General features: G+C 47.5%; 1 non-coding gene and 2 pseudogenes across 1 annotated transcript; all 3 read right to left on the bottom strand.

The window, feature by feature from the left end:
- Positions 1-12,222: 12,222 nt before the first annotated feature.
- Positions 12,223-13,459, bottom strand: LOC145997914 (large subunit ribosomal RNA; annotated as a pseudogene).
- A 6,009-nt stretch (positions 13,460-19,468) lies between these two features.
- LOC145997912 (large subunit ribosomal RNA) lies at positions 19,469-22,343 on the bottom strand (annotated as a pseudogene).
- Positions 22,344-23,223: 880 nt separating this feature from the next.
- Positions 23,224-23,375, bottom strand: LOC145997500 (5.8S ribosomal RNA). Its single transcript, XR_014442905.1, has one exon. It is a non-coding gene; the product is annotated as a 5.8S ribosomal RNA (ribosomal RNA).
- Between the last annotated feature and the right edge of the window lie 356 nt (positions 23,376-23,731).

The following is a 23,731-nucleotide window of genomic DNA, read 5'->3' as shown; positions in this document are numbered from 1 at the left end:
AAAAGTTTCAAATTTCTGTAGAAAGCATGACTCGTCCTTCCACTACAAGAATATATGCAAGGGAAGCTAAACGCGATGCGTAGAGTACGTTTTATGAAGCCAAAATCACAAGTCTGCTGCAATTAACCCAGCTTCAATAAGACGAGTTGCAATTAAACCAGCCCTGTAGCAAACACCCAATTCCCGGTTTCATAAACCCAAAAATGTAACGAAAGACCATGGGTTTTGCAGCACGAAGACCAATTTGGATTAGGGTTAGGTTATCTGCTCCTATCCTAGGCCGCCGAAATCCAGATTGGGTATGTAGCACATGTAAGTGGAAAGATTTTTGAGACCAGTACGGAAAGACACTTTTCGACTTGGGAAACTGCAACGTCATTGCTCAAAGTGCAGGAAAACGCTTTCCGAATGGCCAGGTTAGCGAACGTGGAAGGATAGCCTGACGGTAAAGTAAGAATGGGGTTGAGTGTTCGAGTCACTTGAAAAGTATGATTCTTGAGTGAAAATGGTAATTTTCACAATTTAATAGAAAATTAATTTTGATCCAATACTCATAATTTTTGGATGGAGGGAAGCAGGAGGACGAGAGTGTATTTTTGGAAAGCAAATCCGATAGCCTGCGCCGTTACTACATTATTTTTCTCAGTCCTCGATTATTTCTTAATCTCGATAACAAGGCGCTCGGTTAAGAAAAACGCTAACTTATAAGCCAGGGTGACGAAGCAAGAACGTGGCGAGATAGCCTGACCGGTGACTTGACAGGGAAGTTACAGGTTCGAGTCACCAGACACCCGAAAATTATGATACCCGAGCGAAAATCAAGGCTGAGAATGCCATATGGAATCCATTTGAAAAGCAGTTAATTTTGGCGGGATATTTGAAAAATGCACTTGGCGTGGGGGATTGCATAAAGTAAATATTTCGAAAGAGAATGAATTTGGATATGGTATAAATTTCCTGAAGGCCTCAAATAACGACAAAATGGCCGACCATGCAAGATCACTAGCTGGCGTTTTTGGTCAAAAAAACGTTATTTCTAGTAAACCAAGAAAAAGAAAAGTAATATAATTTTGGTAATGTCTGACCTCCGCTTTAAGGAAAGTACAGCACCGAGCTTAGCATGAAAAAAATATGTAAAAAGTCCGTGCCAGTTTTCTCCAGGCACAAAATGGCAAAAAAAAAGTATTTCCGGGTAACCGAGAAGATCAAAACTTTGGAATCTGGTAGAGTGGGACATCCCCCATAAGGAAAATACAGCAGCACAACGCTAGCGTGGAGGTAAGTATGAGAAAATGCTAGAAAAAGGGCCGAAAACGCGATAATCTCTCCTCGAGCAGGAACGGGAATTTTATCTTAAAAAATGCATTCGTCCTTAAGCGAGATAAACCAAACTTTGGATTATAATAACGTCTGAACTCCTCTTCGAGGATATAACAGTTTCACAAAAATCAAGTAGCGATTAGTATGATAAAATTCAAGAAAATGGAGAAAAATTCCTTTTCCAAAATGGCGGCCTTATTTTTTGGGATATGTTGGAAACGCATTTACACGTCGGATTCGTTTAATATTCTTTATCGTTGGTCAAAAATTGAGCTCTCTAGCTCAAAGTTTAAAAAAAATCAGAAACTTGAAGGAGCGCCATCCTATCTCTCGCTCCATCCAAGAAGTGCACATTTTTAAATGACTCTAATATGCGTTACAAAAGAATGTCTCGAAACTAGACTTACGTTCATTTTCACCATTTTGTAACACTTTCACAAAATTATGGACAAAAGACCGATAATGGCCAACTTCATTTCTTGCAAATTTTTGTACCTCAAACTGCAGAAAACATCCCATTTCAAAACCTGAAATGAAAGAAAATCCTAACCCCTAAGCCAGGGTGAAAGGGGAAGGACCTGGCAGGATAACATGAAGGTACAGTAACCAGCAGGTTGAGGGTTCGAGTCACGGGAAAGGTTTGATTCCCTACCTCAAATTCAGGGAAAATGCTAAATTCACACGATCTTTAACATGGAATCGAAACGGAATTTCTGGAAGAAAGCTAGTAGGAGCTAAGATTCTTCCTTCCCCTACACGAATATATGCAAGGAAAGCTAACCGCGATATTTAGAGTACATTTTTGGAAGCACGTATCGTGTGCTGTTTTGGGTGCAAATAAGCCAGCTGAGATAAGACCAGTTGCAAGTATACCAGCTCTGTAGCAAACACCCAATTCCCGGTCTCATAAAACCCAAGAATGTAACGAGAGACCATGGGTTTTGCAGCAGAAAGACCAATTTGGATTAGGGGTTAGGTTATCTGCTTCGATCGTGGTAACCGAAATCCAACCTCCGGATGTAACGAAAGTCCATATTTTCTTTCCGAGACTGTTGCACAAATAAGAGGATCGATATACGAGACCAGTTCAGAAAGACAAATCGAAGAAAACTCTAACCCCTAAGCCAAGTTGAAATAGGAATGATCTGGGAAGGTAACCAAGTTCGGTAAATTTCACCGAATTTTAAATCAAATAAAAAAATCATTTTTAGCGGAAAAGTTACTTAAATATTTCATTCACCAAAAATTACAGATACAAAGTATACTGTGTATTCCTTCCGCTTAAGACTTCAGACCTCTGCACCTTGCAAGAAGTACAGATAGTTTAAAAGTCACGAAAACAAAATATCAAGATTTCCTATGCACCTTGCGAAAAAGACAAACGGAGGTAGTTTAACACTTACAACAAATAAAACAAAAACTTTTAAGTTTTCTTGGCAAAAATGACACCAGAGTAATAAATAACGTTCAACTATAAATAGAAAACATGAACAGCGTTGAACCGACATTTTCCTTTACCGCTTAAACTTCAGACCTATGTATGCACCTTGCGAAAAAGACAAACGGAGGTAGTTTAACACTTACAGCAAATAAAAAATAAAGAAACTTGAAGAAGTTTTCTTGGCAAAAATGACAGCAGAGTGATAAATAACGTTGCACTTGAAATAGAAGACATGAACAGCGTTGAACTTTTCCGTACCAAACCACAGATAAAAAGCTAAAAACGTTAAGTTTACTCAAACGAAAATGCTCACATTTCCTTTCCCAGGTAAATAAAGATGTACCATCAACCTCGGAGGCAATAGCGTTAACCACACGTTGCATTCCTTAAATTAGACCAGAGTCTTCAGTTCGGTTCCATGATGAGATACACACACATCTCCTCAGTTTTCTTCCCAGTTTGACTTTTTATGCGGGTTTTGCTCCACAGATTATCTTTAAAAGTAAAGGTGCAGGGAGGGTAAACCTTCTCCACAAACTTCTACAATCACCGCAATGTGGCAATCAATGACACACACACACAAATCTCCTCCTCCGTTTTCTTCCCAGCTTTGATTTCTATGCGGGTTCTGCTCCACAGATTACCGTTAAGAGTAAAAGTGCTGGGTGATTAAACCTTCTCCACAATACTTCTACCAGCACCACAATGTGGCAATGATACACACAAATTTTCTCCTCTGTTTTCTTCCCAGCTTGACTTTCCATGTGCTCCACAGATTACCGTTAAAAGTAAAGGTGCTGGACGAATAAACCTTGTCCACAAACTTCTTCTACCAACACCGCAATGTGGCAATGGCACACACACACATACTCATCTCCTCAGTTTTCCTCCCAGCTCGACTTTCTATACGGGTTTTGCTCCACAGATCACTGTTAAAGGTTACTGTGCTGGGAGAATAAACCTCATCATCCACAAACTTCTCGGCCAAGCAACATCAACAACGGAGGTGGGAGCGTTAACGCACTTTGCATTAAGTGATAATATATATACTGTTGAATGCTGGGATACACACCTCTCGTCCACTTTCCTCCCAGCTTGGCTTCGAATGTGGATTGCTCTCTTCAACCACATTCCACGAGCCTAGAGTCGTAAGCTAAGACACTCTGTTGTGTCTTTGCCGGCCTACACAAGCATCTACTCTACAGCAAGAGATCTCTGCCGGCACATGTGCATGTTGCAAGGCGATGCATACGTTTTCTGCCGGCAAAACTTTTCATTCTAAACGACAGAAACAAACATCTTTCCTTCGCAAATAAATTACAGTGATAAAGTTCACTTTCAGCTTAAAAATGCTATCTATGCACCTTGGGAAAACGATTGACAGATGTAGTCTAAAACTTACAACAAATAAATTTAAAAAAAAATTTAAAAAAGTCGGAACTTGCGACAGCACAGTAAGAAATGACGTTCAACTTCCCCACAAAAACTTTTACGAGAACCGCAATGTGGCACTGACACACACACAAATCTCCTCGTTTCTGTGTTTTCTTCCCAGCTTTACTTTCTATGCTGGATGTGCTCCACAGATTACCGTTAAAAGTGAAGGTGCAGGGAGAATAAACTTTCTCCACAAACCTTGTACAAGCACAGCATTGGCAATGACACACACACACAAATCTCCTCCCCCGTTATCTTCCCAGGTTGACATTCCATTCGGGTTCTGCTCCACAGATCACCGTTAAAAGTAACCGTGCTGGGAGAATAAAGCATCTCCACAAACTCCTCGGCCAAGCACCATCAACAACGGAGGTGGGAGAGTTAACCTCACTTTGCATTCAGTGATAACATATATTTTGTTGAAAGCTGGGATACACGCCTCTCGTCCACTTTCCTCCCAGCTTGGCTTCGAATGTGGATTGCTCTCTTCAACCACATCCAAGCTAAGACACTCTGTTGTGTCTTTGCCGGCCTACACAAGTATCTACTCTACAGCAAGATATCTCTGCCGGCACAACTTTCCTTCGCAAAAAAATTACAGTGATGAAATCTACTTTCAGCTTAAAAATGCTATCTATGCACCTTGGGAAAACGATTGTCAGATGTAGTCTAAAACTTACAACAAGTAAATAAAAAAAAAATAAAAAACTCGGAACTTGCAAAAGCGACAGCACAGTAAGAAATGACGTTCAACTTCTCCACAAAAACTTGTACGAGCACCGCAATGTGGCAGTGACACACAAACATCCATCTCCGTTTTCTTCCCAGCTTTGACTTTCAATGCGGGGTCTGCTCCAGAGATTACCGTCAAAAGTAAAAGTTCTGGGTGAATAAAGCTTCCCCACAAATTTGTACCAGCAGTGACACACAAATATCCATCTCCGTTTTCTTCCCAGCTTTGACTTTCAATGCGGCTTCTGCTCCAGAGATTACCGTCAAAAGTAAAAACTCTGGGTGATTAAAGCGTCTCCACAAACTTGCACAAGCACCGAAATGTGGAAGTGACACACAAATATCCTTCTCCGTTTTCTTCCCAGCTTGACTTTCCATTCGGCTTTTGGTCCAGAGATTACCGTTAAAGGTAAAAGTTCTGGGTGAATGAAGCTTCTCCACAAACTTCTAAAAGGACGGTAATGTTGCAAAGGCACACACACAAACAATTCTCCTCCTCAGTTTTCTTCCCAGCTTTACTGTCTATTCGGCTTTTGCTCCAGAGATTACCGTCAAAGGTAAAAGTTCTGGGAGAATAAAGCTTCCCAGCTTTACTTTCTATTCGGCTTTTGCTCCAGAGATTACAGTCAAAGGTAAAAGATCTGGGAGAATGAAGCTTCCCAGCTTGACTTTCTATTCGGCTTTTGCTCCAGAGATTGCCGTTAAAGGCAAAAATTCTGGGACAATAAAGCTTCCCAATAAACTTGTACAAGCAACGCAATGTGGCAGTGACACAATAATATCCTCCTCTGTTTTCTTCCCAGCTTGACTTTCTATTCGGATTTTGCTCCAAAGATTGCCGTTAAAGGCAAACATTCTGGGACAATAAAGCTTCCCAACAAACTTGTACAAGCAACGCAATGTGGCAGTGACACAATATCATCCTCCTCTGTTTTCTTCCCAGCTTGACTTTCCATTCGGCTTTTGGTCCAGAGATTACCGTTAAAGGTAAAAGTTCTGGGCGAACGAAGTTTCTCCACAAACTTCTAAAAGGACGGTAATGTTGCAAAGGCACACACACAAACAATTCTCCTCCTCAGTTTTCTTCCCAGCTTTACTTTCTATTCGGCTTTTGCTCCAGAGATTACCGTCAAAGGTAAAAGTTCTGGGAGAATAATGCTTCCCAGCTTTACTTTCTATTCGGCTTTTGCTCCAGAGATTACCGTCAAAGGTAAAAGTTCTGGGAGAATGAATCTTCCCAGCTTGACTTTCTATTCGGCTTTTGCTCCAGAGATTGCCGTTAAAGGCAAAAATTCTGGGAGAATAAATCTTCCCAACAAACTTGTACGAGCAACGCAATGTGGCAGTGACATAATATCATCCTCCTCTGTTTTCTTCCCAGCTTGACTTTCTATTCGGCTTTTGCTCCAGAGATTGCCGTTAAAGGCGAAAAAAATTCTGGGAGAATAAAGCTTCCCAGCTTGACTTTCTATTCGGCTTTTGCTCCAGAGATTGCCGTTAAAGGCAAAAATTCTGGGACAATAAACCTTCCCAATAAACTTGTACAAGCAACGCAATGTGGCAGTGACACAATAATATCCTCCTCTGTTTTCTTCCCAGCTTGACTTTCTATTCGGCTTTTGCTGCAAAGATTGCCGTTAAAGGCAAAAATTCTGGGACAATAAAGCTTCCCAACAAACTTGTACGAGCAACGCAATGTGGCAGTGACATAATATCATCCTCCTCTGTTTTCTTCCCAGCTTGACTTTCTATTCGGCTTTTGCTCCAGAGATTGCCGTTAAAGGCGAAAAAAAATTCTGGGAGAATGAAGCTTCCCAGCTTGACTTTCTATTCGGCTTTTGCTCCAGAGATTGCCGTTAAAGGCAAAAATTCTGGGAGAATAAATCTTCCCAACAAACTTGTACGAGCAACGCAATGTGGCAGTGACATAATATCATCCTCCTCTGTTTTCTTCCCAGCTTGACTTTCTATTCGGCTTTTGCTCCAGAGATTGCCGTTAAAGGCGAAAAAAAATTCTGGGAGAATAAATCTTCCCAACAAACTTGTACGAGCAACGCAATGTGGCTTTGACATAATATCATCCTGCTCTGTTTTCTTCCCAGCTTGAGTTTCTATTCGGCTTTTGCTCCAGAGATTGCCGTCAAAGCTAAAAGTTCTGGGTGAATGAAACAAACTTCTAAAAGCACGGTAATGTGGCAAAGGCATACGCACACACAAACAATTCTCCTCCTCAATTTTCTTCCCAGCTTTACTTTCTATTCGGCTTTTGCTCCAGAGATTACCGTTAAAGGCAACAATTCTGGGAGAATAAATCTTCCCAACAAACTTGTCCAAGCAACGCAACGTGGCAGTGACACACTATCATCTTCCTTTGTTTCATTCCCAGCTTGACTTTCCATTCGGGTTTAGCTCCAGACATTACCGTCAAAGCCAAAAATTCTGGGAGAATGGATCTTCCCAACAAACATCTACAAGCACCGCAATGCGGCAAAGGCACACAAATCTGCTTCTCTGTTTTCTTCCCAGCTTGACTTTCTATGCGGTATTTGCTTGAGTTTCTATTCGGCTTTTGCTCCAGAGATTCCCGTTAAAGGCAAAAATTCTGGGAGAATAAAGCTTCCCAAGAAACTTGTACGAGCAACGCAATGTGGCAGTGACACAATATCATCCTCCTCTGTTTTCTTCCCAGCTTCACTTTCTATTCGGCTTTTGCTCCAGAGATTACAGTCAAAGGTAAAAGATCTGGGAGAATGAAGCTTCCCAGCTTGACTTTCCATTCGGGTTTTGCTCCAGAGATTACCGTTAAAGGCAAAAATTATGGGAGAATGGATCTTCCCAACAAACATCTACAAAAGCACCGCAATGTGGCAAAGGCACACAAATCTGCTTCTCTGTTTTCTTCCCAGCTTGACTTTCTATACGGGTTTTGCTCCACACATTACCGTTAAAAGTAAAGGTGCTGGGTGAATAAACCTTCTCCACAAACTTCTTCTACCAGCACCGCAATGTGGCAATGATAAACACAAATCTCCTCCTCAATTTTACTTCCCAGCTTGAATTTCTAAGCGGGTTTTGCTCCACAGATTACCGTTAAAAGTAAAGGTGCTGGGTGAATAGACCTTCTCCACAAACTTCTTCTACCAGCACCGCAATGTGGCAATGGTACACAGAAATTTTTATCTCTGCTTTCTTCCCAGCTTGACTTTCTATACGGGTTTTGCTCCACAGATTACCGCTAAAAGTAAAGGTGCTGGGAGAATAACCCTTCTCCACAAACTTCTCCCCGCACAGCATTCGTATGGGTTTGCGACTCTGCGAAGCACCATCAACACAGGAGGTGTGAGCGTTAACCAAACATTGCATTCATTCATGCACTTTCATTAAATGCGACTAGTCTCTAGCTCCATCAACCGATATACGGTTGAATGCTGGCCGGCACAAGTGCCTAACTTCACATTTGCAAGTTCCAGTGCTCTACAGCGAGCTAAACTGGGATACATGTCTTTTGGTCGGCTGGGTCGTAGGGCAACCAAGTCACGGGATACCCTAAAAACCCCAAGTCCAGCTATCCGCCACATGCTGGAAGCCCCGGCGACCGATACATGCGTGCCGGCCGCCGGTTTGGAAGTTCTCCCCCAGCCGACCGAAACCGGCCGGGGTCTGAACCTCCGGCGGAGAGCTCCGCGTGGAAGCCCTCCTACTCCATTGCATTCATTCATTCATGCACTTTCATTAAATGCGACTACTAGAGTCTTAAGCTCAATCAACCGATATACGGTTGAATGCTGGCCGGCACAAGTGCCGGTCAATTTCAATCATTATTAACGTGCTTTTGGTCCGGTGCTCTACAGTTAAGCTCAACCTAACTGCACAAGACACCTCTATCTGCCGGCACATTTACAAGTGCCGGTCAATTTCCAGTGCTCTACAGCGAGCTAAACTGGGATGCATGTCTTTTGGTCGGCTGGGTCGTAGGGCAACCAAGTCACGGGATACCCTAAAAACCCCAAGTCCAGCTATCCGCCACATGCTGGAAGCCCCGGCGACCGATACATGCGTGCCGGCCGCCGGTTTGGAAGTCCTCCCCCAGCCGGCCGAAACCGGCCGGGGTCTGGACTTCCGGCGGAGGGCCCCGGGTGGAGGCCCTCCTACTCTAGGAGTTGCTTGTTTCAATCAGGTTCTATTGCTACACTTGGCCTGGCTGTGACTCTCCACTTCGGTGGAAACATTGCGCGCACCTGCGCTGCCGATGGATGTGACTGCGGGGGAATCATTTTCCCCCGCGTCGGTGCTGAGCATTACTTGGATGTGACTCTCCACGTCGCTGGCGGCAGCTCGATGTGAAGGCGGTGAGCTGCGGAAGATTGCCGACGAGTTCCAGGGCGTCACACTTGAATGCAGCCAACTCAAGCTCCTATTATATAGGTCCCGTCCTCGAAGGCTCGATTCAAGGAGGCACACACGTGCAGACTAGAGTCTCAAGCTCCGCAAGTGTACGTCTTAAAGACGACACTCTCTTCAGCCCAGCACTCGGCTACCCTGCACCGATTGCTATTCATTGCAGAATCATCCGCATTCTCCTACCTCCACCAAGCACCATCAACGCCAATTTCCAGTGCTCTACAGCAAGAGCCGACCGTCGGGATTGGTGGTATTTCACCGGCGGGCACCCGAAGGAGCCCTCCCACTTATGCTACACCTCGTCACGTCTCCCGACAGCGGCAGGCTAGAGTCAAGCTCAACAAGGTCTTCTTTCCCCGCCGCTGACATTGTCCAAGCCTTTCCGCACTCCCAGGTTAACCTGGGGTGTCAGTATTTTGGTCGGCTGGGTTGTAGGGTCCCGTGCCGTACACGGACCCAAAAACCCCAAGTCCAGCTATCCGCCACATGCTGGAAGCCCCGGCGGCGAACACTTGCGTGAATGCCGCCGGTTTGGAAGTCCTCCCCCGGCCGGCCGAAACCGGCCGGGGTCTGGACTTCCGGCGGAGAGCCCCGGGTGGAGGCCCTCCTCCGATGGATGTGACTGCCGGGCAAGTCCTGTCACCTTTCCTTTAGAGATAAAATTGCACACCTATACAAACATTGGATCGGATGTCACCAAGTAAACTGGTAACTGCGGGAGAATAATCTTCCCCCGCGTCGGTGCCGTGCACTCCGCGGATGTGACTCTCCGCGGCAGCTCGGTGTGAAGGCGGTGAGGTAAGAAAGATTGCGGACCAGTTCCAGGGCGTCATACTTGAATGCAAGCCAACTCAAGCTCCTATTATACAGGTCCCGTCATCGAAGGCTCGATTCAAGGAGGCAGGCACACACGTGCCGACTAGAGTCTCAAGCTCCGCAGGTGTCTGTCTTGAAGACGACACTCTCTTCAGCCCAGCACTCGGCTACCCAGCACCGATTGCCATTCATTGCAGAATCATCCGCATTCTCCTACCTCCGCCAAGCACCATCAACGCCAATTTCCAGTGCTCTACAGCAAGAGCCGACCGTCGGGATTGGTGGTATTTCACCGGCGGGCACCCGAAGGAGCCCTCCCACTTATGCTACACCTCGTCACGTCTCCCGACAGCGGCAGGCTAGAGTCAAGCTCAACAGGGTCTTCCTTCCCCGCCGCTGACATTCTCCAAGCCTTTCAGCACTCCCAGGTTAACCTGGGGTGTCAGTATTTTGGTCGGCTGGGTTGTAGGGTCCCGTGCCGTACACGGACCCAAAAACCCCCAAGTCCAGCTATCCGCCACATGCCGGAAGCCCCGCCGGCCGGCACGTGGGTGCCGGCTGCCGGTTAGGGAGTCCTCCCCCGGCCGGCCGAAACCGGCCGGGGTCTGGACTCCCGGCGAATGCCCCCGAGGGGGCATCCTTAAAGAGACAGACAGAAACCGCCGGGTGCCGTGAAACCGACATCACGAACTCCGCGCGGATCTGTTCTTAGCAAGTACCCATCTTGCTTGCAGTGGCTCACCTTGGTCGGCCAACTGCATTCGTTTAAGATGCTTGGCAGGCATCGGTCTTTCTTTCTTGCGAGAGTGCGGATTCTCTCGCTTTCAGCAAGTGCTCAAACCTTGCTCGCAGTGGCTCACCTTGGTCGGCCAACTGCATTCGTTTAAGATGCTTGGCAGGCATCGGTCTTTCTTTCTTGCGAGAGTGCGGATTCTCTCAATTTCAGCAAGTGCTCAAATCTGGTTCCAACGACGATAGGGATGACAGAACCAAACCTCTCCGCGAGTGGCCTTTCGCAAAGAAGGTGAGGATTTTTCGGCCACCTACAGCATCCATCGTACCACGTACCAAGGGCCCCTCCGCGGCACGGAATAGTGAGGAACGCTTACTTCCACGTCACCCTACCAAAGTTGGACCCTCATTTGGCACATACTTGAATTTGGCCAACTCAAGCTCCTATTATATAGGTCCCGTCCTCGAAGGCCGATTAGAGTCTTAAGCATTTGGGCGGCTGGGTTATAGGTACAACGCAATCTGTTACCCACAAACCCATAGTCCGGCGATCCGCCACCCGCCGGAAGCCCCATCGGCCGCATGCCGGCCGATGGCTTGGGGATCGCCCTTATTAGAAAGGGTGACCCCCGTGGGAAGGCCCAGAAGGCCTTCCTAAATGTCCACCGCCGTGTAGAGTCACATCCGAGGAATGGACAGCACCAAGCCGACCAACCCAAGCGCCTCCGAATGCTCGCCGATCTCCAACCAAACGTTGGGACCGCCGAGCCGGAGAAGGGAGAGCTCTCTTCGCTCCCCCGCGCCGGTGATGTGCTCCTGGCAGTATGTCGCCTCCTCAAGTTTCTATTATATAGATACCGTCATCGAAAGGCTCAACATCAGGTTCCAAGGTGGCAGACTCACGCATTGCATTCATTCATGAATGCACATTTCCAAGTGCCTGTCACTTACATTGTGGTATTTCACCGGCGGGCACCCGAAGGAGCCCTCACTTATGCTACACCTCGTCACGTCTCCCGACAGCGGCAGGCTAGAGTCAAGCTCAACAGGGTCTTCTTTCCCCGCCGCTGACATTCTCCAAGCGTTTCCGCACTCCCAGGTTAACCTGGGTTGTCAGTCTTTTGGCCGGCTGGGTGATAAACCCCAAGTCCAGCTATCCGCCAAATGCTGGAAGCCCCGGTGGCCGGCACCACCCACCAGCGTAGTGCCGGCTGCCGGTTTGGGTGTCCTCCCCCGGTCGAAACCGGGGTCTGGACTCCCGGCGAAGGTCCCGGAAGGGTCCTCCTAACAGAGAATAGGAGTTGCTTGCTTGCTTTAATCAGGTGCCGTGCAGCCGACAGCACGAACCTGCAAGCGAGGGCTGCCTTTCAACGGGTCGCCACCGTACGGAGGCTTCACCGCTCACGACGCCCCGCCAGATACTCAAGTCGTCTACGAGTGGTTCAAGGGTCCCTACGTCCGAGTGCTTGATTACCCCGTGAATCCCCATCTAGAATCCCAAAGACCTCGGTCAGTGGGGCAAGTGGGCGGAGTCTCGATGGCACTACTCGCGGGGAGCCTTGGGTGAGTTTCCCCACCCGTTTGGTGGCTCCCCGCCTTACCGGTCCCCCGTGAGGGGGTCCAGCGTTGGTGGTTCTGCCTTTCAGAGTGCAGGGACCCACGGTCACGCAGCTCCGGGCACAGCTTCGGCCTTAGAGGCGATCAGGCTTCAGCCGTCGGACGTAGCTTCGCACCAAGGTTCGATCGAACCAGCGCGGTACCATTGGTCCGAACCTGGGGTTCCTCTCGTACTAACCAGGATTACCTTGGCCGCGTTCTAAACGCCAGGAGGATAAAACTAACCTGTTTCACAACGGTCTAAACCCAGCTCACGTTCCTTGTTGGTTGGTGAACAATCATACGCTCGGGGAGCGCTGCGTCCCCACGGTAAGAAGAGCCGACATCAAAGAATCAAAAAGCCGCGTCGCTATGAACGCTTGGCGGCCACGAGCCAGTTATCCCTGTGGTAACTTTTCTGTCACCTCCCGCCGAAGATCCTTCGGACGGGGAGGATCGATAGGCCCCGGTTTCCCGGGTCCCACCCGTACTGAGGGTGCGGATCAAGGCGGCTTTTGCCCTTTCGCTCTACCCGAGGTTTCTGGCCTCGGTGAGCCGCCCTTAGGACACCTGCGTTATCCTTTGACAGATGTTCCGCCCCAGACGAACTCCCCGCCTGCCGTTGTCCCCGGATCGGGTCGGCCCCCTGTCCGGCACGGACCAGGAGTCCGGTCCGGCCGGCCAGTAGCAGGGGCCTTGGTTCGCGAACGGCGTGCGACGAGGATGGGGAACCCCGACGCCCGCGTCCCGCCCAACCGGGTGAGTCGGGAAACAGTGAGAGTAGTGGTATTTCACCGGCGGGCACCCGTAGGAGCCCTCCCACTTATGCTACACCTCGTCACGTCTCCCGACAGCGACAGACTAGAGTCAAGCTCAACAGGGTCTTCTTTCCCCGCTGACATTCTCCAAGCCCGTTCCCTTGGCTGTGGTTTCGCTAGACAGTAGGTAGGGACACACACACACACAAACATACCCTCTCTCCCAGCGTAGTTTCCGTTGATTGCATTTCTTGCTTGCAAGTTTGGCTGGGAGCGGTTGTGCCCCTCTAAGGATTGGGATATGTTTGGGAAGGAGAGGTCATAAGAACCTTGGTACCTAGAATTAACCCAAGGTGTATATCCTTATTGAAGAATTGAATAATATGGATATGAATAATAATAATAAAATATGATAATAAAATACAATAATAAAAATAATAAGAAAATGTAATAATAGAGATAAGATAAATAAGATAAATAAGATAAATATAATAAAACAATTAAAAGAGTGAAATTGATATTATGATAAGAAAGAAAAGGAATTTAATTCAGGTCCTTAGACCATGGCCAAGTACGGCCAATTGTAATGAAACGAGATTTGTTGAGATTGCCATTAGAAGAGGCCCATTCTTGTTCAAGTCCTTAGACAAGTTGTTCCTTAAAAGTGGTAAGGAATCTTTAAAATTAAGGAACACCAGTAAACTGTGTTCCTGGACATCTTCTTCTTTCTTCAGACAGGTTCAAAACTTGGGTGATGAACTAGAAGGTCATGACATCTTCTTCTTATCTTCTTCTTGCAGAACTTAATCCGCAGCACACTAGCATCTGCTGTTAGTTCATATGATGGATGTTCAGACTAGCTTAAAACTAATTGATGAACTGGTAGGACGTGACATCTTCATCTTATCTTCTTGCAGAGCTTAGTCCGCTGCACACTCGGATCTACTGCTAGATCATATGATAGGTATTTCTGGGCTTCTTCTTCTTTCTTCAGCAGGTTCAAGTCTGAGAAGACATAGCATCTTCTTCTTATCTTCTCTGCTTCTCTTCTTCTTCTTCTTCCTCTTCTTCTTATCTTCTTCTTGCAGAACTTAATCTGCGAAACACTCATATCTACTGCTACATCATATGATGGATGTTCAATTAATTTAACTGAGAGATAAACTAGAAGGACATAACATTTTTACTTATCATCTTGCAGAACTTAATCTGCAGCACACTCACATCTACTGCTGGTTCATGTGATAGATGTTCCTGGACTTCTTTCCTTTCTTCAAGAGGTTTAAAGCTGTGTGATAAACTAAAGGACATGACATCTTCTTCTTCTTATGTTCTTCTTGCAGAACTTAATCTGCAACATACTCACTTCTATTGATGGTTTATTGAATGTTTATTTGAGTAAACCACTTCCCCTTAGCGATTTGATATAGAAGTGTCTTCTGTTGATGGACGTTGGTCCTTTCTCATAAAACTTTAGCTCCTTTTCTGCTTCCTCATCCACTACACTATCCACTCCTCTTCGTCTGGATGTTGTTTGTCTCGAGCTGCGTCTGATGCTTATGTCTCTTCGTATTGGTGATTGAATTTCTATAGTAGCACTTGACCTTGGATTTTGGCTGTAAAGTTGTCCTTCATTTTTTGAGATGAGATCCGCGAGTTTATTCAGAACTTGGAAGGCTCCCATATCCTTAAACCCTTCACTCCATTCCACTCCTCGCACTATTTTCCGATACTTGGTAATAATATTGCATACATGCTGCTTGCAATCCATAACTGTATGTTCGGGAGTATCTTTCACGCTGCACACCTCACATAAGTCATCTGAACGAAGATTAAATCGTTTAAGGTACACTCCGTATGGCCCATGTCCAGTAATGTAGTGAACCAAGCCACTTGTTGGATATAAATTCCCCCGTCGGTGTTTCCAATCCACCTTGGGCAGGTATTCCTTGACTCGAGCTGCAGTTGATGATTCTGTCCACTCTTTTTGCCAAAGCATCCAGACGTGATCTTCAATTTCTTTGTTTGTATTTACCATTCGTCCCAATAATTCCTGCACCTTATCAAGTTTTCTTTTCTTAAGCCAATATCTTGCCGATGACCGAATGACTTCCAGATCTAGAGGAAGCACTCCTGCAAGCACTATTAAGGCATTGGTTGATGTTGTTTTATAGGCACCCAAGATACGCAACAGCACATTTCTCTGTGCAGTTTTTAGTTGATTCTTAATGCCGACCTGCCCAACCAGCCGAGTCCATACCGATGCGGCATAACAAATTCTCGAAATAAATATCGCCCTATAGTACAAGATGGAGAGTTTGAATCCTATCTTCTTGGCCTCATTCCCCATACTGAGCACATTATGCAGGGCAGTTTTAGCATTGGCTATCACTTCAGTGATATGCGATCTGAAGTTTAACCCTACATCTATTGTAACACCCAGGTATTTTATTATGTTGGAGCTACCAATATTCGAGTTGTTGTATTTTACCGTGGGATTTCTTTGTAACTTGCCCTTTAGCAATATGTGATAGCTTTTGTTTCTAGCTATCTCCATTTTAGATTCTTGTGCCCAGTGTCTCACTATTCCAAATGTCTGTAAGGCTTTTCTCTCCAATTCTAATCTATTTGATGCATCTACCAGGATTAGAATGTCATCCGCATACGCCGTAACTTGAAGGACTGATTCCTCCCTTTGTAGATTTGCAAGGAGTGGCTCAATTGCTATGTTCCATAACAATGGTCCCAGGACAGAGCCCTGAGGACATCCTTTATTTAAGTTTTTAAGGATTCGCTCTTCACCATGTTCATAGTAAGCACTTCTGTTATTGAGATAATCCTTAATGATGTTGTATAGAGGTCCCGGTATTTGCAAGTCCCTAAGTACTTTTAAGACATAGGGCCACCAGAGATTATCAAATGCTCCACCAATATCCAGCGTGATTCCCAGGACGTATTTCATTTGATTCGAATGGACTGTTTCAATTACATTGTTTATAGCATCCTCTGTCGACAGTCCACGTTTGAACCCAAACTGCCTACCAGAATTTTCCATTAATGATAGCCTCTCATCTAGTCTTTTAGCTATCAATCTCTCTAGTACCTTGCTTATATTGTCCAATAAGCAAATGGGCCGGTATGTTTTTACTTCAGTCGGGTCTCTTCGAACATCTTTAGGTATAACTATCAGCTTACCTATTTTCCATTGTTCGGGGAACCGGCCTCCTGCCAGACATTGATTGTATATGATTTGGAGAACCTGAAGTAGTTCATTTTTAAGTATTTTAAGAACCTCATTGGTTATTCTGTCCGGCCCAGGGGCCTTTCCACACCTTAGGGAATCTATGATATTAGCTATTTCTTCAAGTGCAAAAGGAATTACTAGGGTATTGTTCTCGTATCCAATCTCCACCCATTCCCTGATTTCAGTCTGGATTGGAGAATCCTCTTCTATCTTGTCCACCGGGAGTAACATTTCCATGAGGTATTCTACTGTGTCCCCCCAAGATTCAGTGTACGTATTATCTCTCATTCTTAACGTTGTAAGAGTCGTTTTAGTTCTTAGTTTATTTGTAATGATCTTGTAGGGAATTCCCCAAGGATTCCCGGCCAGCTCCTTCTCAAGGAATCTCGCCCATGAGCTGATACGAAACTGTTTAATAAGACTGGAATACATCCATTTGGATTTTCTGTATTTTTCAAGATGATACAAACGTTCTCGTTCATTTCTTGATTTCTGGTATAGCTTCCTCAATTTTCGCGTGATCGTTCTTCGCCTTAGTATGTATACGGGCCATTGCTTAGGCTTAGTAATATGTGGGTTTCCTGTTGTCATTTCTATTGCGTATTTCAATGCAGATATAACACTTTGAAGATTCGTCTCCAGACTTTTTTCAGTGCCAATCTGACTATAGAAGAGCTTATTTTCAAAATGTTTCCTCATCAAGTTTTGCTCACTGATACTCCAATTCCTCTTGTTAATTTTCCTCAAACTCCGAGTACTGGTGTTCCTGCCATTACTACTGTAGTTGGATATTGTAACATTAAATCCAATAGTATTATGGTCACTCTCTGTTAGGTTTTTCACCCACCAGTTATCTATATACTTCCGCCCTTTTTGATTTATAAGTGTCACGTCTATATTAGATGAGCAACCATATTTATTGCAGTAAGTTGGGGTTCTTGTTTGAGAATTTACAACAAACAGGTTTCTTGACGCAATGAACTCCTCCATTGCTAGTCCCCTATCATCCGTTTTATTGCTGAACCACAATTCTGAATTTGCATTGGAGTCCATCGCAATTAGTATTTTACTATTGGATACACTTGTGAGAGCTCTGTCCATAATATCGATGTATGGATCAATTGGATCCTTAAATTGACAATAACAGTTTATCAACGTCCATAAATCACCTCCAATACCAATTTCCAAAACAGCACAATGTACTGTTGACAGATTCTGGTGCCACAATGTTTCTATTTCTGTATTGTTAACTATTGTTGCCACCTTCGGTTTCTCCGAGGTGGTAAAACATCTCATCTTTTTTGGCAAACCTATAAGTCTGCCCTTGTGACAATATGGCTCCTGAATCAGAGCTATATCGATGTTGTTGTTTTCGATATATTTGATAGCCTCTTCTGTGACTAGTTTAGCTCCTTGTGTGTTCAACTGCACGATTCTTAATTTATCAGTCTTTTGCTTATAAACATTTGTATTTAGATTATTCATAATTGATTCTGGATAACAATCTGTCGTATAGTTCCCTATAAGTTGGACATTGTTCACGGTTGCAGTCTCTTTTCCTGATTTTACATGGAACACATATGGATATAGTTGATTGACACTGTTGTTCTTCATGTTCTTCTGCACATTTCTTGCATCTCTTCGCTCTTTTGCAATGTTTATTTACATGACCCAAGTCATGGCAGTTATAGCATCTTGGTAGAGAAATAAAGTCCTTAACATTTACTGTCATATAATTTAAGTACAGTTTCTCTCTGCTAATTATGATGTTTCTCATGGCAGGTGAGACTTCAAATACAACGTGGGAGGATTTATCGTTTCTTTTCCCTGTTTTAAAACCTATTTTCAGGCGAGCTTTCATTTCTTCTTTTGTCATAGAATCCTCAAAGTTTAGTTCATACAACTCATCCATTAGATCTTCTTCTTGGTAGTAATTCGGAACATCATATAAAATGATTTTAGGGTTCTTCTTTTTAATAGTTTCCATTCTTAAGCCTTTGTTAATCAGACTTTCATTTGTGGCGAGTTTGTGCAGTTCCTGTTCTGTCGCAAGTTCTACTATTAGGGTTTCTGCTGTGGCTCTTATGTCTGTCACCCTTATCTTATCTCTGCTAGGTTTAATATTGGATGTAATAATTTGTTGAATTTCCCTTGGAGATTTACTGTTTGCCTTGATGAACAAAGTTGGTTTGGAGATTCTACTAGGTCTTGGGGGATCTTTAATATTTATTACTCTTTTAACTCTTCCTGCATACGTACTGTAGTCATCATATCCTTTACCCTGTACCTCTTCTGCTCCTCTTTGTGTTAATTCATTTTGTAGGAAAATTTTATCATTTTTGAGTTCTTCATTTAAAGTTTTTAGAACCTCGTTTTCACACGCTAGGTCCTCGTAGTCTGCTGCAATTCTTGTTATAAGTTCCGTGAATAGAGTTTTAGTGGGAACGGTCAGCTTTTCCCTAGCAACTCCCATTTGAAGTTCATTAATTAGAAACCTAAAGGGGTTGAGAGGAGTTTGTTCCAAAGTTAGCCGAAGGTTCTCATCATTTACTTCATTTGTAATATTCAACCTGTCTTCTCTAGTTCTTTTAGGTGAAGAATTTTCCAAGCTGGAAGCTCCCCGTTTTTTCTTTCCCGAGTCCATCCTTATCGACTCACCCTGTCCTCTATCAACCATTACACATCATTACACAACATTAAGATCACGTTATACGTCTTAGTGTGCCTCTTGGCAACAACATATTAAAACTACCTCGGGCTATCATACATAACATTCACAAACTACACTTTAAAAAGCCCGAGGAGCGGCTCCCCCCCCACCAGGGCGCCAGTCTGGTTCCGCCCGGCCTCTTCTGCTCACCAAGGCCTTCCAAAGCGTGGTGGATCCCTCAACTGCTGATGAGGATGCTATTTTCTTGTTATTTATTGGATTTCAGCAGTTGAAGGGGGCCGGTCGCGGGGGTCGGGTCAGAAAACCACTACAACCCCACCACTTCAATTTCCAAAACTACGAAGCCATCTTCTCTAGTCTACAGCTACAGCATCCATCCAGTAGGTAGGGACAGAGGGAATCTCGTTAATCCATTCATGCGCGTCACTAATCAGATGACGAGGCATTTGGCTACCTTAAGAGAGTCATAGTTACTCCCGCCGTTTACCCGCGCTTCCCTGAATTTCTTCAGCGCGACATTCAGAGCACTGGGCAGAAATCACATCCCGTCAACACCCTTCCAGGCTGTCGGGATGCTATGTTTTAATTAAACAGTCGGATTCCCCTGGTCCGTGCCGGTTCTGAGTCGACCGTTCGTCGGCGGCCGACTCGAGGGGAGGCACCTTCCCCCGAGCACCCCCGAGGGGGGCAAGGGGTTCGGTGCGTTCCCCTCAGAGAGCCCAGGGACGCTCGCGGAAGTCCGACGCGCGGTCCACGCTCGGGAGCCAGCCCCTCGCTAAAGACCCACGCCGGACCGAACCCGCGGTGACCCCCCGGGCCCCGACCGGCCCCGGTCCCCAGAGCCAATCCTTGTTCCGAAGTTACGGATCCAAATTGCCGACTTCCCTTACCCACATTAGTCTATCGTCAAGAGGCTCTTTACCTCGGAGGCCAGATGCGGATTCGGGTACGGCCAGGCCTCGGGACTCTGCTGCGCTGTTCCCACCAAGATTTTCAAGGTCCGACGGGCACCCGGGGAAACCGCACCCAACTACGGTTCTCTTAGCTTTCCCCAGTGTCCCCTTCTCCTTCTGGGAAGATTCCGGGGAGCGTAGGGGATCGCTCTGACAGAACAGACAACTCTGCCCCCGGGACCCGACGGATTCTCCTGGTGCCACCAGTTACCTGGACTTACGGACTTCGAGGGAACCCGCGACGCACTCCCGGTCCCGAGACGCGGCGGAGGGCTGGATACCCCACTTCCCTTTCGACCGCGGCCGAGACGCCGGCGCGTCGCGCTAACCACTACACTACACCCGGAGGTATAGGAGGTAATGGCAGGCACGAAACTGACCCGACGCATCGGTGGGAGTTCTCCGCGGTCTAAGGACCGGCTCACCCGCCTGCAACTGCTGTTGAGGCGGAACCCTTCTCCACGTCTGACCTCAGCGAGGTCTCATCAGATTATTTGCTACTACCACCAAGATCTGCAAAGACGGCGGCTCCAGGCAGGCTCGCGCCCAGACCCTTCCACGCTCACCGCCGCGCCCTCCTACTCACCGCCGCATCATTCTTGCATTGATGCCAATGCATTAGCATTGCGGCGGCGGCCGGGTATAGGCACGACGCTCGATTGCCATCCATTTTCAGGGCCGGTTGCTTCGGCAGGTGAGTCGTTACACACTCCTTAGCGGATGCCGACTTCCATGGCCACCGCCCTGCTGTCTTGAGCAACCGACGCCTTTCGTGGTTTGAGCAGCGTCGATTCAGGCGCCTTAACCCGGCGTTTGGTTCATCCCACAGCGCCAGTCCTGCTTACCAGGAGCGGCCCACTGAGCACTCGGGTCCTGAAAAGAAGGCCCCGCTTCGCCCTAGGGGCAAGCGGGACCTCCATCCCGTTCAGAGTTTGAGAGTGGGTCGAGGCCGTTTCGGCCCCGAGGCCCCCGGTCATTCGCTTTACAGGGATGGACCCCCCTTGCGAGCGCCAGCTGTCCTGAGGGACACTTCGGAGGGAACCAGCTACTAGACGGTTCGATTGGCCTTTCGCCACTATGCTTAGCTCAGACGGTCGATTTGCACGTCAGAGGCGGTTCGGACTTCCACCAGGGTTTCCCCTGGATTCGTCCTGGCCGAGCATAGTTCACCATCTTTCGGGTCCCAGCGAGTGGGCTCTTAGGTACGATCCCCGCACCCGGAGGTGGGGGATCGCCCCGGGACTGCGCGAGGGCCCTTCGTTGAGCGACTCCGGGTCACCTCGATCGTCCCAGTCGCTTTGACTGCGCCTTCGGGTTTAGTGATTCCCTTAGACTCGCCCACGCGCTAGACTCCTTGGTCCGTGTTTCAAGACGGGTCGGATGGGCCACTCGTTGAACACCGCACGGGCCCGGGGCTCACAGTACGCCCCCCGCGAACCCCCGCTCGGACGAGCGGGGGACGGGGGGACACTGCCAGGCACGCCACATTGCTGCGACCTCTACGCCTTCCGCCTAAAAACGGCGGCGGATCCCCAGGCCTGCCCATGAGCCGTCGGGTTCCATCCGGGTCACCGGGGGTTCTCCGGACGAGCCGGAGAGCTCGACCCCAGGCCCTTAGGACGGATCCCAACGAGCCGCGGTGCCCTGCCGGGCGCGGAATGAAGGGGGACCGTCCCGGACGCACCCTCGCAGACGGGAGGTCCCTAAGGAAGGGGACAACCCCGCTCGGGGGCCGGAGACTTGGTCCTTAACCCTTGAATCACCTTCCCCCATCGAACTCTCGAGCTCCATCCGTTTGACCCCCAGGCGGTTTCACGTACTCTTGAACTCTCTCTTCAAAGTTCTTTTCAACTTTCCCTCGCGGTACTTGTTCGCTATCGGTCTCGTGGTGATATTTAGCCTTAGGAGGAATCTACCTCCCACTTAGGGATGCATTCCAGAGCATCCCGAATCCTTGGGAAAGCGCCCAGCCCGACTCGGCAAGGCGGAGGTTCGCACGGGCCTAGCACCCTCTGTGGGATGTTGGTCCTTTCAAGTTACACTTAGAACCTCCCGCCGAGCGGGATTTACGGACGCTCCCTTCCACCAAATCGCCTGCCGGCTCGGATAACCGTGCCGGAGGCTTGGGTGACGGGCTTCTCCCTTTTCGCTCGCGGCTACCGAGGGAATCATTGTTATTTTCTTTTCCTCCGCATATTGATATGCTTAAATCGTGCGGGTGGTCAACCCTGAGTCGAGGTCGGGTGCTAACTTTACATTGCGGTTTCCCAGGAGGTCCGAGGGATCTTCCTCGTCGCCCAACGCAGGTCCTCCTATCTAGACGGTAAGGCGGCTCTCGAGCTTCGGCGGAAACCTCTAACCTTGACCGAGCTCTCCTTCCGCGCGAACCGAAGAGACAGGCTCTTCCACGCGTCCGTAGACGACTGTTGGAAACTTACCCTGCGTTCAACGCGAGGCACCCGCCCGGACGAAACTGAGTCGTCCGGCCGGCTCTCCCACTCCACGTAATTCCAAACTTTGGAAATTTAACCTTCCGAGCAACCGAGTGGTCCAGCCACAATGTCCGAAGAAGCCTACATCCCGATCACCGGCGAGCAACTATAGTCGGGCCGGCAAATGTGCCGGCCGGACATAACTTTTTCATTCTCCACGTGCTTTCTTTACGGTGCTCTACAGCTAGGTTCAACCTAACTGCAAAAGACAACCATCTCTGCTTGCACTTTTGCAAGTGCCGGTCAATTATAGTCTGGCCGGACATGCATAGCATGTCTGCCGGCAACTTTTACATTCTCCACGTGCTTTCTTTAAGTTGCTCTACAGCTAGGTTCAACCTAACTGCAAAAGACAACCATCTCTGCAAGTTGCTCGCCCCTGAATGCTCGGAAAGCTGCTTCCGGGATACGGATCCGGACTGCTCCGGGATGATCCGTAGACCGGTCTTTCCACTTCTTGTACTAGAATGGAGTCCTCCGAGAAGACGACCTCGCGGCCGACTCCTAAAGATCCTATTTCGGATTCGACCTCGCGACCGCTCTTACCTCCTTGAGAGAGGCGGCCGCGAGACTCTCGTGGCGTGCTGTTACACGCGCTGTGCTCGCCAGAGCACGTCATTTTGAAACTTCCGACACTCAACCAGGACCGACCCAGGTAAAGACCCGGGCCGCAATGTGCATTCGAAACCGTCGATGCTCTCTGTTTTGCAGATCGCAAATTGACTCGCAGCTAGCTGCGTTCTTCATCGACCCACGAGCCAAGTGATCCCCCGCCTGGGGTTGTTTAGGTTTGCTGGAGTGCGACAGGTCGCACTCCGGCGGAATAATGTGTCTGTTCATCGGGAAGCGCCCTCGCGAGCCTCCCCGGATGATACCTACCCCCACCGTCTCCAAGGCCTCGAGACGGGGTTCGGGTGCATGTTTTAGCGGGGCGATACCTTTAAAGGTCGAGACTCACCTACCCCGATTAACGTGCTTCGTGCTCTACAGCATGGCTCACCGTGGTCGGCCAAGCTGCACAAGACACAGTGATCTATACTCGATATATACATATCCGCAGGCTCCAGGGCCCCCTTGGGTCCCTTCCACGCTCGTGCGGATCTGCGTACTACCATAAGTTTTGGAGGAAGAAGCGGAT

Source organism: Lepisma saccharinum, chromosome 13, assembly GCF_977018435.1.
Source record: "Lepisma saccharinum chromosome 13, izLepSacc3.1, whole genome shotgun sequence".
Taxonomy (NCBI): Eukaryota; Metazoa; Arthropoda; class Insecta; order Zygentoma; family Lepismatidae; genus Lepisma; species Lepisma saccharinum.
Note: the sequence above shows the minus strand (reverse complement) of the source record. Positions and strands in the feature narration are given on the sequence as shown.